The following is a 14,991-nucleotide window of genomic DNA, read 5'->3' on the forward strand; positions in this document are numbered from 1 at the left end:
CTTAGGGTAATTTAATATGTATATTAAAGTTTGTTAATTGTTTTGATGTATTTTTTAAGATGATTGAAAAGCTTAAAGCTAAGGTTTAAGCATTTCCTCATTTCTATAGTTCTTAGTGCAAAGTAGTAGCTGTTCACCAAAAAGAAATAGTACTTATGGGACAAATAGACCGATCACAACCAAAAAAGGTTAAAAATTGATAAACTATTAGTACATGTGTGATCGACTAATACTACATGTGTTTATTGACTATGACCGATACTAGTCACTACTAGATCTCTTCTTGTAATGTCATTGGACCCGGCGACTACTGGATCACTTCCCCTAGATCTTTTTCAAGTAGTTGGTCAATTGTCTACCTACTCTTTTGTTGGAATATGTAATTTCCCCCTCAAATGAAATGTAAAAGCATAATAGAAGATTCTACAAATTTCTCGATTACTGAATAGGGTTACGTCAAATTAATATTTAGGTTTGTAAAGTTAATAGAAATCATTTTTAGGTTTGTAAAGTTAATAGAAATCATTTATGTTTAGATTAGAAAAGTTTATTTGTTCTATGTCGGTTAATTTAGATGTTTCCTGAAATAATCAAAGACCTCTATAAAATAGGCACAATGTAATGTTTTTGATCATCAGGCAATATAATGATTTTATAATTTCTTAAGGACCTGTATTGTATATTTTGTGTTTATTTATCATTGTGGATCCAATCCATCCACCTCCATCACTCTTGATGTAGGTTATTAGTCAATAGTTTGCTCTTTCTAACCTCGTTATAATTTTTTTTTTCTTTCTATTTTTATGAAGGTCAACACCTTTATTTTTCAAATATAGAATACAAGGTAGAGTCACAATTATTTGAAAAATATTGAAAACTTGTACTTAATATTATTAACAGGGAGAATTATTTTTGAGCATAGAAGATGTGCATTGTGTAACTAGATTCCTATTTTTAAGTTCATAAGTTAAAAAATTGGGCACTCCTTATGCCGTGCCTTGTGACATTATTAGGAAGGATACTTACCCATTTATTCAATGTGTATAAGCAATTAATTCCGCCATAGCAAGATTTTTGTAACATAAATATATACTGGGATCGATCAAATCTGACTACAAATGCAGTTTAAACCCGTACCTGCAGAGTCAAGGGTAACGGCATAGGAAACAGACAACACGAGCATGCAGTGGAACCCCATGCAATTTATCTACAGAGGAATTGCTCGTATCTATAATAAGCACCAACTCAATCATATGATGCCAACTGCGAAATAGATCAATTGGCTCAGGCAAATTGTACCAATGATGCTTGGTATCTTGAGCCTCCTTACAAGGCTTTCGCTAAACGAGAATCAACTTGCCTGTAATAATAGAAAAAAAAATGAAAAATCTAAAGTTCTGAGTCCTCTTTATTCAAACTGTCACAAATAGGAAGATCTAATAAAAATTATGAAAAAAAACAACTCTATGGCAGAGAATACACCCGAACCAAAAATAATCAATTTTTCCTGTGATCAACAGATGGGAGATTCAATCTATCCCTGATTGAAACTTGAACAAGCTTTGATAAAATAATTTTGAATAGTGTAATTAGTGAGATGAAAATATTAAAAATTAATAATACAAAATAAAGTCATAAGTTTTTCAAGACAGGCCGACAATCTCTAGACGAATTGCACTAAAGACAAAACAAAGTCAAACTTACTTTTTTTCCAGATTCACAATGCTGAAATTTTTAGAAAAATCCATAATGTTTTAGATTTTTTGAAAATTGGTCAAATGTACAGTCTGTCTCGAGGATAGCCACCTCCAAATTTTTCAAAGTAATATTTAAAATTATCAAATTCATAAGCTAAAAAAATATCAATTTAACTTTATACTTAACTAGATGGCTAATTCAAAAATTGAGAAATATCAGGATCATGAATGATTCCTTGAATGTTTTTGAAACGTAGAGGTGGTTTCATTATTAGAAAGAGCAAGCATAGGATTAGGATTAGGATAGGAAAGATCACTAACAAAACCTCTAATGCCATCTAAAAGATAAATGAGAATACCACATAAGAGTCTAATAATACTCTTGAAATATGCTCTATCTGGAAACCTTGTGTGTGTTAACCATGAAAGAACGAATCCAAAAAAAAAATGTAAAGACATGAATAACATAAAGTGATAGAAACTTGCGTAAACATCACAACTATGATAAATACATGCAAGAAGAGTACTAACCATTAAAAAACATAATAGACAAAAATAATGACATATTTAAAATCCCCAAAAGGATTTACCTTAAAAGTAAACACTTAATGGAAACAATGGCATAGTAGATAGTTGAGAAAAAAAATGTTATAGTTTATTTCAATTTTAAACTTATATTTTTACAAAGGTTAGTGAAATAGTTAAAATCTGTATATATTGTCAAAATATATAATGATAAAATATAATAGTTGATGGTTGGTTTTCGGTGCATCCGCAATGATTGGAGGATAGCAGCTGGAAGCGACCGCGCGTGAGGGTTTTAGGAATTGGTAAAGCTTCTGCTGGGATGTGCAAACGTGGGGAGATCTTCCCATTACTCTGCAATTTGGTGTGTTCTTTTGCAGCCTTGAAATTTTGGACGAAATTTGCAGCAGTTTTTCCTTTGCTCGTCGGTGTTATTGTTGAGTAGGGTTTGATTGCATTGTGGGAATCAGTTTTTCAGAGCTTTTATTCAACAACTATATTTCTAAGTTTATTTGCTGGGCTCTTATGGCCACGAGCGGGGTCTCTAGGAGTCTCATTCTTGCTGGAGCCTCCGGTTGTGATGGATCTTCTCCTGGGGCGAGTTCACAAGAGAAGGAGCCGTTTTATGTTAGTGAGCACCAAAAGTTCAATAAGGTTAATGGCTGCTTTCCGCATTGTTAGGATCGGCCTGTGCTAGTTATTCCTCCAGAAGTAGTTATGGAAGATGTGGACTATTTGGCCACACATACATTGATATGCAAGTTTCTTGGTATCCGGATTTCCTTATCGGCTCTGGAAGCCTGGATTTTCTTGCATGTCAGATCGAAACCGGGTCTTTGAGGGAGGTCCATATTTTTATGACAGTGTAGGTCTTTTTGTCAAACCCTGGCATACGGGGTTCAATTTTGCTAAGGATCTTCCTTCGAGGGTTCCTGTTTGGGTTCGTCTGCCGCAACTTCCTTTGGAGTTCTGGCGTGAGGATATCCTGCGACAGATTGCGGCTATGCTTGGAAAGTTGATTGCTATAGCACATCAATCACTGGACAAAAAGGTTATTTCTTATGCCCGTATTTGTGTTGAAATTGATTTAAATAATCCTTTGCTAGATTCTTTAGAAATTTGCCTAGGCTCTGCTTCTTGGATCCAACAGCTAGATTATGAATCTATTCCCTTTCGTTGCTGCATTTGTCACATGTATGGTCATTTACAACATCAATGCCCTCAAGCCTCCAAAGGCAATGGTACCCCTGGTGGGTTCTCTGGTCCAAGGATGGCCAATGATAGTAATGAGAATGGTCAATCTGTTAGTACTGGAAAAGGAAATGTTTAGACTGGTAGTGCAGGTAAAGACAAAGCTCAAATGAACACTTCAAGTTAGGGGCAAGGGCCATCTAGTACTTCTGGTCTTGATAAGGATGGTTTTACCCCGACTCGACACCGTGCCAAGGGGTGGGGTCAGAAGCAATCTCATCTAGATCGGCAAGTGGACTCAGGGTTCAATTGTTTTGAGGTTCTTGACAACATGGTCATCGAAGAAGGTATTCCTACAGAGGCTCAATGTGTAGCTATTGGCTTAGAGGGGAGGAGTTCTATTCTTATTGGCAATCAGGATGTTGTAGTTTAGTAGTTGCTGGAGACTTATATTGGCCTTGAGTCTAGTGCCCTTGTGGTTTCTCCTGCTCCATTGGAAAATGATGTTCTTCTAGCAGATTTGGTTAAAGATGTGTTTGCTTCTGGTAAAGGAAAGGGATCTTCTCTTGCTTTGGGCCTAATGTAAAGACCATTTAAGAAAGTCTTTTTGCTACTCCCTCAAGTGCTGGGTGAAAGCAGGATTAGGAAAAAATTAAACTTATAGGAGATTTATTGGTAGAGTTTGGGGTTGTTAGGACCTTGGATGAGCATTTTCCTCACTCTACTCAATGATTATTCTCTCATGGAATGTGAGGGGGTTGAATAGCATCCCCAAACAAAAAGCTATTCGCAAGCTGGTGGTTGATCATTCTCTAGATATCCTTTGTATCCAGGAGACCAAGCTTTCAGTGGACTCCATGTTTAGATGTGCCCCTAAAATTTGGTTTCTAGGCCAATGTCAGTGTGTTGGTGCTTTGGGGAGCTCTAGTGGTCTTGCCATTTGTTGGGATCCTAGGAAAGTTATGCCTCTTTACTGGGTCTCTTGCCTCTCAGCTCTCTCAATGTTTGCATCCTCTCTAGAAACTGGAGAGATGATTCTTGTTACTAATGTGTATGCTCCGATTGATCTCCCTGGCAAGCTTAAGCTCTAGGAACATATTAGGCATGTTAGAAGTTGTCATCCTTTCTTGCCTTGGATTGTGGTTGGAGATTTCAATTCTGTTCTTAGTTTGGAGGAGAAGAGGGGTGGGTTGGCTTGCTTGGGTCCTTCTTCTGAGCTTCTTTGACAAAATATTGATCTTTTACATCTCTCTAATGTCAAACCTCTCAATGGGCTCTTTACTTGGAACAATCGAAGGGTTGGTATTGATGCCATTTCAGAACGCTTGGATAGGTTCCTTGTTTCTTACTTTTGGAATTGTGGCTCTCTTTCTCTCTCTTCTAAAATTCTTGATTGGAGAGGTTCTGACCATTGGCCTATTAAGCTCATAGCTAGTTATGCTGTTGTCCCCAAGAAGCCTCATGTTGTTGTTGTTGTTGTTTAAGTTCCAACTGATGTGGTTTCGAGACTCTTCTCTTCATGACTTAATGGCTCACTGGTGGAGATAGGGCGGTCCTGCCTATGGCACTGCTATGTACTCCTTCTCTAAAAAACTTCAATATGTTAAAAGGAAGTTGAAGCATTGGAACAAGAATTGTTTTGGTAATTTGCACATTATGAAGAAGAGGGCTCAGGATCGTCTTGATGTTATTACCCGGTAGATTCAGGATCTAGGTTTTTCTGAAGCTCTTGGCATAGCAGAATCCCAAGCTTCTACTGATTTAGTTGAGTGGGATTGTAGATAAGAAATTTATTGGAAACAAAAGGCTTGGGTTGATCGGCTTCAAGAAGGGGAGAAGAACACCGCTTTTTTCCATAAATCTGTATAGGCTCGACATAATAGGAGTTACATTTCTTCTCTTGTTACTTCTGATGGATGCATCTGACCTCCTCTCAAGCTGTTTCTAGGCAAGCTATTCAGTTTTACTCTGCTCTCTTTTCAGATGATTTACCTCCAGTAGAGATTGAGGTGAATACAATCCTATCTTGTATTCCCTCTGTTGTGACCAGGGAAATGAATGACTCTCTTATGAGGCCTATTAGTATGTCTGAATTGGAGGGGGTGGTCTTTAGCTTGCGAAAAGGAAAAGCTCTGAGACTTGATGGCTACCCTGTTGAATTCTTTCAAGAACTTTGGGATATTATCAATCATGACCTTTTGGATGTGGTTCAGAAGTCCTATTCCAACAAAGAAATGCTCCGGGCCTTGAATGCTACTTTCTTAGTCCTTATTCCGAAGAAGGAAGAGGCTAATCAGTTGGACTTCTTTAGGCCCATTTCTCTTTGTAATGTGGTCTATAAAATCATTACTAAGCTCCTAGCAGAGAGGCTTAAAGTTTGGCTTTCCATGGTTATCTCTGAGGAACAAGGGGGTTTTGTGGCAGGAAAACAAATTTTGGATGGGGTCGTTATTGCTTCCGAAGCTATTCACTCTATGTCTACTTCTCGAGAATGGGCCATGTTCATTAAGCTTGATATGGCTAAGGCTTATGACAGAGTCAATTGGGATTTCTTGTGGAAAGTTCTTCTGGCTTTTGGCTTCAGTTAGGAATGGGTTAGATGGGTTCTTAGCTGTGTTACTACTCCTTCCTTCTCAGTCCTTCTCAATGGTGAACCGACAGAGCTTTTGGGGGCATCTAGAGGTCTTCGCTAGGGAGATCCCCTCTCTCCTTATTTGTTTATCATTATGGTTGAGGGACTTGGTAGACTTATTAAGTTTCATGTTTCCCAAAATCTGATTCAAGGATGGCATTGGGGAAATGTTTTGCCCACTCTTTCCCACCTCCAGTTTGTTGATGATACAACCCTTGCTGGGAGAGCTCAGATTCGAGAAGCTAAAGTATTTTGGCTCACCTTGGATACTTATTTGGCTGCCTCTGGGCATAAAGTTAATGACCACAAGTCCTCTATTTTTTTCTTCAACACTCCTGAGCCTATCCAATGGAGGATTGCTAATATCCTAAGATTTCAGATTAAGTCTCTCCCTCTGACTTACTTGGGGCTCCCTATTGTGGTGGGTAGACAACCTAGGCTTTTTTGGCAAAGCTTGCTTGACAAACTTTGACAAAAAGTCAATCATTGGACTCATAAGTGGCTCTCTACTGCTGGCAGGGTGACACTCCTTCAATCTGTCATTCAGGCCCTTCCCATATATAGAAGCATGGTTCAAGCTGCCATGGTGTATTTTCTTAAGGAATTTTGTGCTCTCTCTTGCCAATTTCTTTGGAGTGGCAATTTGCAAAATACCAAATGGAGCCTCATCAATTGGGATACCGTTTGCAAGCCAAAAAAGGAAGGAGGCCTTGGCCTTCGGTCTGCTATCTTGTGCAGTCAAGCTCTTGCTGCCAAGCTTTATTGGCGCTGGTGTTCTAGTCTGTCTCAACTTTGGGCCCGTATCTTGTCACACAAGTATTTACCTAGTGCTGAACCTTTAGATATTTCCAAGTTTTCTCTTGAGGGAAGAGGCTCTATGGTGTGGAATACCCTCAAGATTAGTGCTCACCTGGTGAAGAGAATTTTATTTTGGATCTGTCACAGAGGCACTGAGGCTCTATTTTGGAGTGATTCTTGGAATGGGCATCCTCCTCTCTTATCCTCTCATCCACACTTGCAATCTCTTTGTGATTTTTTCCTTTTTACTGGATGGAATAAGGTGGCTCATTATAAGGAGGCTTATAATTTGGGCCTTGGTGTGGGTTATAGATGGAAAAATTCTTCTGATTGGCTGCTGAGTGGCTCTTTGCAAAATCGGTTGGAACTATCTCAGATATTCGCTTCTAGGAAGTGCAGCTCTTTGTAGGAACCTGATGTTTTGGCTTGGGGAGGAGCTTCTTCTAGTAAGTATTTTGTTTCTTCAGGGTACCTTGCATTGACAAAGAAACTTTTTGGCGAGGTGGAGGTCTCTTGGTGGAAGAGAGTTTGGAATAGTTTTTCATGGCCTAAGTGTAACATTTTCCTCTAGATTCTAGTTTACAATCGTTGTCTTACTTGGGAGAATCTTTGTAAGTGAGGCTTCTAGGGCCTTCCATCTGTGTTTTATGCTGTAGAAGTGAAGAGACAGTTTCTCACCTTTTTTTCCAGTGCCCCTTTGCCAAAAAAATTTGGCACCTTTAGTGGAGTGTGTGGGGATGCACCTGCTGGCATGTCTCCTCTTTGTTTGAATTCTGGGACCATTTGAGCCATCCCCCTTCCAAGACTTCTTTTCTTGAGGTTGCTTGGACTATTGGCCCTTCCCTTATATTATGGCATGTTTGGCTTGAGAGGAATAGGAGGATCTTTCATGATGTGCAGTTTGAGATTAGGCACCTGTGGGGGAAAATTGTTAATTCTCTTCATGAAACACTCCTAGCTAAATGTGACATTGGTGGAGGTTTGGATCCTAGAGATGCTGGTATTTACTCACGCCTTTCCTTTCCTCTTCAGGGCAACGCTCCTGCAGTCCCCCACAACCGCTTTGGGAATAGAGTTAGGAAACACTCTTAGCATGTTAATCATGAGGGGCATTGGTCTCCTCCTCCTGAGGTGGGCATTCTTAAAATCAACACTGATGGTTCTTCTTAGGGAAATCTTGATCTGGCTGGTATAGGGGGAGTTGGGCATGATAGTTCTGGTAATATTTAGTTTCTATTTTCTATATACAAGGGCCACCATACTAATAACCTCATGGAAGCCTTGGCTATCCTGGTTGTAGTGGAATAGTGTTGTCAACATGGGTGGAAAAGAATTATATGTGAGACTGATTTGCAAGTGGTTGTGAATTTATTGAATAATTGGAACCTTGTGCATGTGGATTGGCATTTGGCTCTGGTCATTCAGTAGATCATTCAGTTATGCAATTCTCTGGATTTTGTGTCTTTTATGCATATCCCTTGTGAGTGGAACAGTGTGGCTGATTGTTTGGCTAAATGGGCCTCTGAGCATGGACCGGATTGGAACATTATTGATCATAGGATGCTTCCCCTTGATTTATCTCAGATGTTGGTTCAACTTGTGGACCAGGATAAAGCATTGTAGTTCTCTTTGTTTCTTGTGTTGTTCTGCTCTCTTTGGTATTGAATAAAATTTTTACCCCTCTTTTAGTTTAGAATAATGCTTAAAAATTTAAATTAACTTAAATTATTTATTTAAATTAACTCATTATTAGTAAAATTATATATGTACGTGAGATTAATTTTTTATATAAATATAATATATAGTTTTGTGATATTTAAAAAAAATATGTAATAGATTTAATAATAATATTAATTTTCTTATTAATCTATCTCCTAAAATTATCCCAGAGAAAATGTATTATGGACCCAACCTTAGAAAAAAAGGGTCCTATAAAACAGAAGAAAATAAACCAATCAAATTGATGAAAAAAAATGATTAGAATATATGACATTGATAAGTACATTAATTTATTTTTTAAATATCTCAATTGTCCATAAATAATTGCCCGTGATTGGTGTAAATTAAATGAATAGTAGGAGAAAGTGAATACAATAGTACTATTGCCTACAACTAGTACAATAAGAGAGATCTAAGAAAGATGGTAAGAAGGTCGGGTTCACCAAAAAAATGAAAACACCCAAAAACACACAATGTCATATGCCGTTGGTGAACTCTATCTCAACATCAAATGGGTTGATCAAACCAATTAAACTTTTCTTATTCTTTCTACTTGATCATGTGTCATAAAGACAAATAGGCACAGAGCTGTACTAAAGGGAGAACACGTGTTTCTTAAATATACAAAATAAGGGAAAGTATTAAGGAGTAGAAGATAATTTTTAAAAATAAAATAAATTGTTGTTTTTTTAAATTAAATTTGTTGATTCATGTTTCATGAAGAGTGATTCATAAGAATGTAACTCTCATGTTTAAAAGTACAGGTATTAAATAAATGATATGTCTAAAATTCCAAGTTGTTAAATGAATGATTGGACAACAATATCCTAATATAATTTTTTTTTTTCTATAGTAGACTTGTATTCCCTATAAGGATTTAAATCATTGATATGGATGCTTATGCTTGTGTAAACTAGACTGTTCTACATTCAAGTACATATGGTTTAATTGGACTTTTATAATTTGTCTTGGTTCATTTTTTCTCCCAAGTCCTTCAACACAAGGTTTTTAGTCCATAAAATTGAGGAGAATGTATTTTTGGAAAACCTGTGTAGAAGTCACAAAATCTTTTGATCTACATTTTTTTTTCTAAAAGCATTCTACTAAGGCAGGGGTTCTATGGGAGGGGCTTGCGCTCTATTTTTGTGGAGCAGGTGGCCCCATAATAATTTTTTAAGAGGGGCTAAAGATTTATTTCGAATATTTTCCTATAAAACACGAGCTTTGATTTTTTAGCCCTCTCCATTTAAGCGTAGGGAAGAAATCTTCCATTTGTGAACAACATGCTCTTCATTTTCCCACCAAAATAAAACAATGCCAACAAATAAATTTACGAAGAGATATATATATATATATATATATATATATATATATATATATATATATCATATCATTAGAAAACCGACTTCCTTGAATTTAGGAGCTAGTTTTTTAAAAGTGGATTCACATATAAATCTATAGGACTGCTTCCCATTTTAAATATTCCTAAAAAATCTTAGCAGCACCCTCTCTATTTTTAAGGAAGCGAGTGCCCACAGGACCCCAACCTATGTCATTGTCTATTTTGTGACATCATAATTTAATGTTGTTGAACTTGGTTATTTTTATAACTACTTGTTGATATGCAGTTATTGAATTGCCCTCATACAGATTAGGATTATGAGGGTGACAATGATATATATTTTTAACTCTATTGTATATATCATGAGAATTTCTGGAGTTTGATTGTGTTGTGATTTTTAAGCATGCTTAAAAATCACAACACAATCAAACTCCAGAAATTCTCATGATATTACTAATGGATTGTGGAAATCAAATGACCTTAATCTATTGTATATGATTAATATTGTGATGATGTATAAATGCTTTTAGCTCTGCTGATTTCTTGGGGATTTCTTTTATACTAAGCATACAAAGATGTACCAATTCAACTTTTAAAAGCTTTAAACAACTTAATCAATCTCATAAAATAGCTTGGTCCATAGATTATATCGTTGATAATTTAACATTCTTTAACTCTTTGTTCTATCTATGTGTGCTGACTAAAAGTAAATAAATGACTGTAAAAATAGTATGCATAAAGTAACATCCACACATGTAAATAACACTTTGACACCATAATTTAACATGGAAACCCAATTTGGGAAAAACCACCAAGTAAAATGCTACCAATTTTTCACTTTTCTGAAGTGAGCTCCGTTAAGAGAAAACCCTATTAGAGATATACAACACATTGTTAAATGTGACATGGTTAGACGATTTAATCACTCTATTAGGAGTGACCATGATAGAGGACTTTGGATCATTCCATTAGAATGTTATCTTGATTAAAGGATTTATAAAATGACTGTTAGGTCAACCTTGTTTAAAGGATTTTGACTACCACAATGGTTAGAATGTAACAATAGGTTTGATCTGTAAAACATACAACTCACTTTGCAAATTCTAATCTCCATTTGCTCATATGTTGGTTCATTGATTGGCCTCTATTATCATCTCCATCACCAATCTACTTGGCACATCCTCAAGAAATCATACCTCATCAATCTCTTCACTTTACCTTTGTTACTCTTCTCGTCACAACTTCTCATTAAGATCAGCAATCAACAATGAACCAACTTTTGAAAATACTCTTATGTGTCCTTAAATAGGTAATTTTGATATTTTTCCTTTAAACATCACCATAGATCTTAGGGTTAGTAGATTCATCGAATCCTCTATTATTATGTTCTCCTCTTTTCTTAACACTTCTAGAAACTTCTGATCAAATCCTTTCCTTTGAGTGTATAACAATCTCTCTTCATGCATTAAATACTCTAGCTCATCAATCCTTATCACCCATGCACTTTAACTAATAAAAAATTCTAACTGCTTTGGCCTCAAATTTAATTCTTTTACAAACTATAACTTTTTCTATTACTCGACAATCACTATGTTCTTCTTCTCGATCATCACCATATAGCTCGACATCAACAAGCTTGCTCGGTCATTACTACACTTAGTCGCTACTAACCTTCATCAATATCCTCGACAATAACTAGCACTTAGATTGAACTACTTGTTCAATTTCTACTTAAGTTCCTTAATCTTCTGCCTCACTTGCTTCATTGACCGACCAACACTGATACTCAATCATGCTTAGAGTTTAACTCAACTCTTGTCATTTCACTTATACATCAATTTCATTTGTCTTCTTCACTCTATCTAATGATTAAACAACACATTATCTTATCTATAACTAACTTATCAAGTGCCCCTTGAATTTCCATGATACTTAATTTTCTCATCACTCATCAACATCACTACTTCGTGCGTTGGTATCTATTCTTTTCAAATCCTCTTCATCAATCAATTGATATGGCACTCTACATTTTTATTATATGTCTCTCTCATAGGTTAGACAATTTGTCTCACTAATATGTTTGACATCAATGACAATATAACAATTGTTCCAATTGTAGTTTCCAACTATCTCCCTCTTTGGCATTGATGTCAACATCTCTAGCTACCAGTCAATCAAAAATCTTCATTATGTTAGCTTCTAAACTTGTACTCTCATCCCCCTATGTTTTTGATCTCTCTTTCTTAGTTTCATTTTTATTCTCATCCATGCAATCTTTGGATGGTCCCTCTAACATCAACTATATGGTACTTCCTCTATCATTTGAGAACATACTTTGTCTTAGTCATATCTCCCCCTTTTTCTAATAACTTCAACATCTCTAGCAACATATATGTCTCCCTCATTATATACAACATGTATGGTAACATGGTCACTCTCTCCCTCTTTGACAACAATGCCAAAGATATCAACCATTAACATGCATCTCATCTCTTTTCTCTAGCATAACATCTCATTGTTCTATAGAAATACAATTCCAACATCTTTCTTGATAACTCCTTGTAGCTTCATTTGTTCATAGTTCAGTGTCTTTAATTTCATGCCCTTAGGTAGCTCCTAAAGTGTGATCTCCTACATCATTGTGTAAGATATTTTGATTACAATATTTGATGCAACACAACATCTTTTCTCATTTTTCTTCAGGTAGGGGAATGACTCCTAACTTACCTCTTAGACACTCAAAAACATCCTTAGGTAGTTCCTTTTTGAATATGTCAGCTATCTATTCTTTTGTGTTTACATATTCATATCTCACTTCTTTGTCTTATACCAACTTGATCTCAATATGTTTAGTCTTTGTGCGCATCACAAGGTTCTTTGATATGTTTATAGCACTTGTGTTATCACAATAAATAACATGTTCAGTGATCTCCTCCTTCATACCTTTCAACAATTGCTTGATCCATACAATATTTGAACAATTCAGTGCTGCAACAATGTATTCAACCTCTCTTATGGATTGTGAAATACAATTCTACTTCTTTCATGTCCATGAGATCAATCTTCTTCCTAAAAAGAAAGCTCCCCCACATATACTTTTTCTATCATCAACATTTCCTACCTAGTTAACATATGTATAAACCTTAAATTCATATTTGTTACTCTTTTTGCACCATAGCCTATAGTATTTTGTTTCTTTTAGATATCTCACTATCCTTTTTACTCCCATCACATGATTTTCTCTAGGATTAGCAAAGAATATAGTAATAATTCCAACTTCTAATGCAATGCTAGGTCTGTTGGCTCTTGATTTAACAGTTTTGAAAATGACCAAGAAACCAGACCAATGCATCTAAGGCTAGCGAATTCCTATGTCGGATACACTTGACTATAGTCTTGGGCCAACTATAAGACATAACTTCTTCTTCACTTCAGGCTCTGCGAGACCTAGGCGAGTTAACCTTGAGGTTCTGAGATATGGTACCAGTGCAATTTAAACATAAATCTGAACCTATTTACTGCAGATGAAAACCCCTTATATCTCCTAATAACTTATGCAATAACACATATCTACAATAGCTAAATGAAAATCTATTAAATTCATAAGTTGAGTGAGGGTTAATCCTTTCCAGCCCACTACAAAATATGAAACACTAAAATGATTTTGATTAATAAAAGATTTTGTGCAAATGACATTCATATCAGCTTGCATTTGATTTAGTGATTAGTGCCTTATCCATTGAAACATAGAGTCATTACCAGCAGAATGACCTAACTTGTTTGCATTACAATCAACTTTATCAACTGAAATCTCCAAACCCTATTCTTATGCAATATCCCCTTCATACACACAGAAACCCTATCAAAACACTGAAGCATTTACTTAACTCCTTGAGTCAAAAGCAACAACAGATCTGATACACAACTCATCCAAGTTGCCTTAAATAAAATGAACCTTATCATTTTAATCACAAAGTTAATGACATATGAAGAATCAAGAGACAAAATTAGAGAACTCAGATAATTCATGTAAATCCCCTTTTGTATTTATCTTTGGAAAGACCAAATACACAAACTGGCAACACAAAATGAAGCTCAATATATGTCACATAATCTAGCATCCATTATCATATTTCAGAAACAATGCATGAAAATGAACTGCAAATTTGCACAGGTGCGGGTGTGTGGCCTTCACTGCTAGAGCTCAACTCAATAAATAGGAAGAAAAACCATCTACAATCCCTGGTTTCAACATTAAAACACTAGAACCCTATTGGTATTACCCAGAGAAAACTGCCAACAACCTCAAAAGAGAAGAAGGAAGAAAGATATAGAAAAGAAGCAATTCTCGGATTGAATTTGAATCTGATAAGTATCCCTTCAGAATTCTTTCCCAAGAAGCTGAAAAAGCCTCTCTCTACCTTCTCTTTATAACTGCATATCAAATCCCATTCCATTTTGCCTCCCAAGGACATCAAGTATTTCAGATATTTTATTGAAAGACTAATTGATTTCTGATGTAAAAGTGAACTCAAGGTAAAAAGTGAAAATAAGTTCAATGTAACCTCTAGAATGCAAGAAAACTATCTAAAGATGATTTTCTTCACATTCAGATCCCAACAAGCCTTTAAAACTGTCCTCTTACCAACTCTGATGCTCAATGATCAAATCTGCTTGTTCTACTGCCAATGCCCCAAATTTTACAAATTGACCTATAACATGAACTGGCAAATACCTGTGCACAATCTGAGCTCATATTCGAAAAGTTTGTCTCTTCCTAGTTTCAGTGGTATATTGGAGCGCCCATTTTAGATAAAAATTGCCCAAGTTATGGCCGTTTGAAAATCGGACCTCTGTTCATGGCTTCCACATTAAAATATCAAAACATTGTAAAATTTAAAAAAATGCTAGTCTTAACTATAGATTATTCCCTTTTGAAAAAATACTTTCAATCTTTGAACTGAACGTGACATGGATATCATTATTTTAATTAAATTTTTTATCCCTTCTCCAATGATGCCATGTGTCACTCCATGATAGGCCTTTGATAACTGAGTGGGAGCCACCTCATATGTTGCCGGATTCTT

The sequence above is a fragment of the Cupressus sempervirens genome, chromosome 5 (assembly GCF_028749045.1).
Source record: "Cupressus sempervirens isolate cs-2001-9-10 chromosome 5, ASM2874904v1, whole genome shotgun sequence".
In the NCBI taxonomy this organism is placed as follows: Eukaryota; Viridiplantae; Streptophyta; class Pinopsida; order Cupressales; family Cupressaceae; genus Cupressus; species Cupressus sempervirens.